The sequence below is a fragment of the Cynocephalus volans genome, chromosome 16 (assembly GCF_027409185.1).
Source record: "Cynocephalus volans isolate mCynVol1 chromosome 16, mCynVol1.pri, whole genome shotgun sequence".
Classification (NCBI taxonomy): domain Eukaryota; kingdom Metazoa; phylum Chordata; class Mammalia; order Dermoptera; family Cynocephalidae; genus Cynocephalus; species Cynocephalus volans.
Window position 1 is genome coordinate 21,626,318 of NC_084475.1, and position 2,835 is coordinate 21,629,152.

A 2,835-nucleotide genomic window follows, 5' to 3' on the forward strand; every position below is an offset into this window, starting at 1 on the left:
ATAGGAACCAAGCCCTCCCGCCAACAGCCATAGGGACAAGCTTGGAGGCGGATCCTGAAGCCCCAGCCATGTCCTCAGATGATGTAGCACAGGCCACAGCCTGACCACAATCTCACAGGAGATCCCGAACCAGAACCACCCGGGCAAGCGCCTCCTGACCTCGGATCCTGTGTGAACTAACAGGTGTTTGCTTTATGCCCCTAAGTTTTGGGGTAGTTTGTTACACAGCAATGAAGAAAAACATGCTACCTAAACACGCCGCAGCTGGAGTGGATGCCACACGCCTGAGAGAGGCTGGTTATAAAAACAGGGAAGAGGAGGCAGACGGAGCCGTGGCTACACAGGTTTCCTCTTCTGACAAGGGCAGCAGCTGAAGCCCTGCATTTGGGGTCAGAGCCCTGGGACGGAGCCTCAACGCACTGCTCTCCGCACTACTGCCCTGGCTCAGCCACTGCCGGTTCCCATTCCCTGGGGACTCCTGGCCAGCACTTCTTGTCACCCGCACCTGCAAGACTTCAGCCCTCCTGTCATGCACTGCATGCGGCGATCCCTTTGCCCAGAAATTGGAAGCCACCTGCTCACCTCCCAGGGTGATTCTGCCCACTCAGGCATTTCCTCTGACATGGAGCAGGGCCCTCCCCTGCAGCAGGAATTACCCAGGTTTCAGGGAACTGCGCACACCCAGGGGCCGTCTGCAGACCCAGCAACGCACCTGGCACACAGGGGGTACTTGTGTTCACTGACCCAGGGCATGCAAGTCAACTCTTCAGTCTCTGTCATTAATCAGAAGGAGGGGGTTGGAGGGGCCGGCCCGTGGCTCCCTTGGGAGAGTGCGGTGCTGATAACACCAAGGCCATGGGTTCGGATCCCATATAGGGATGGCCGGTTGGCTCACTTGGGAGAGCGTGGTGCTGACAACACCAAGTCAAGGGTTACGATCCCCTTACCGGTCATCTTTTAAAAAAAAGAGAGAGAGAGAAAGGGGGTTGGGTGACAACAGCCCTGACTCAGTACCACAGGTTAACTCCCTGGTTCCCATAACCTGCCGGTGAGAAAGGTACCCCAATACTCTGATCTCCACCACACAGACAAGGAAACTGAGGCACAAAGAGGTTGAGTAACTTCACTAAGATGGCACAACTGTTCAGTGGCAGAGCCAGAATTCAAGTCACAGCAGGCTGGCTCTGGAGCCGTGTTCTTCACAACTGCACTTGCAGCTTCTCTAGAGCGAAACCACCCATGAGCAGGGCCTGCCCCCACCATCTGTGACATTAGGCACTGCATCTGCTGGGAGCAGCTGCCCCAGCAGCACGGGGGTGGTGGGAATCAATGCTGTGTCCCCTCCACCGCCACTGGTTCAGGCCACCAAGCCTCAACCAATCAGAGCGCGGCTCTCTCTGGGACAGATCAGCGCAGAGTTGTGCCTGCTGTTCTCCTGAGCGGTGTGGGGTCAGGTGCAGGTACCAAGACACTGCAATTGCCCTGTGTCCAAGGGAAGCCAGTGTGAGCACAACACTGACCTCTGGAATGGCAGAGCTGAGAAAACTGAAGAGAAACTGATGTGGAGCCCTGATTGAACTGTGCCTGAAGCTTGTAGTTGCCTACGGGGGGCCTGATGTGAGCGAGGCCTGCATTTTGAAGACCAAAGGGCTAGATACAACCTCCCACCTGGCAGCTCAGCCCATGCTCAGGAGCTGAAACATTTCCATGGGGACTTTGGATCTCAAGGTAGTGACAGGAAAGAGTGAGAGATTACTTGAATCAGCAGCAATTGCACTGAGAGCTTTGGATCCCACAGCGGATGGTACAGCTGGGATGACCCCTCACCGGACTACTCTGTGTGCACCTAGGTGGGTCACCTGCTTCCTTGGGTTCCTACCCATCTTCTGAGAAGGGCTGTCAGTCTTCCTGTGGCTTCAGTGGGCTACCAGATCATGTCCCCAAAGCTATCTTTCTCACTTTGTTACCCGAGGTTGGGATCTGTTGAGTACAGCCAAGAGTCCTGAGTGATAACCAGAGCCTAATTACAACAGTGTCTGTTGTAATCAATAAAAGCGGGAGGCTTTGTTAGCCATAAAGCATTATGCAAATACATGCATTTATCTGCAGAGGTATGCCCACGGTGCATCCAGGTAAGAATGTGGAACTAGTTAGATTCAGATGCAAGTAACAGAATACCGCATTAGCAGGAGATTCAACTCATAGGGGCTTATTTTTCTCATATAACCAGAAACCTGGAGATCAGAGGTTGTCCCCATCAAGGACCCAGATTCCTTCAGTCTTCAACATCCTTAGCAGGTGGGCTTTTCTCCTCATGGCTTGCACAGTGGCTGCTAGAACTCCAAACACCACATATGCCTCCACAATCAAGGCACGAAGGAAGGACAAAGAGACAAGTCACATCTGTCTCCTCTTCTGGAGAAAGATGCACGTCCCCCAGACGTCCCTGCAACAGATTCCCGCGGGCTTCCTTGGCCAGAACAGGCCACATGATTAGTCTGTTGGGGCAAGTTGTGCCTTAATCTCCCTGGCAAAATTGGGGTTAATAGTAAATGTAGCTATATTGCCTGGTGGTAAAAATAGCCCACTAGTCCTGCACCTGTGAGAATGGGAATAGACCTCTGGGGAGGAGAGAGAGGCTGAAGTTGATCACTGGTGGGTGAGTTGATCATCAGTGGCCAATGATGTAATCACTCATCCTAGGTAATGAAGCCTCCACAAGAAACCAAGAGGACAGGGTTCTGCAGCTCCCAGATTGCTGAACAAGTAGAGGTTCCTGAAGGGTGGTAGCCTGGAGAGGGTATGGAAGTCCCACATCCCTTCCCATATACCTCA

The 2,835-nt window shown here is 53.3% G+C and overlaps 1 non-coding gene across 1 annotated transcript; it reads left to right on the plus strand.

The window, feature by feature from the left end:
* Positions 1–880: 880 nt before the first annotated feature.
* Positions 881–953, plus strand: TRNAV-GAC (transfer RNA valine (anticodon GAC)). The gene has a single exon. It is a non-coding gene; the product is annotated as a tRNA-Val (tRNA).
* The last annotated feature ends 1,882 nt before the right edge of the window (positions 954–2,835 follow it).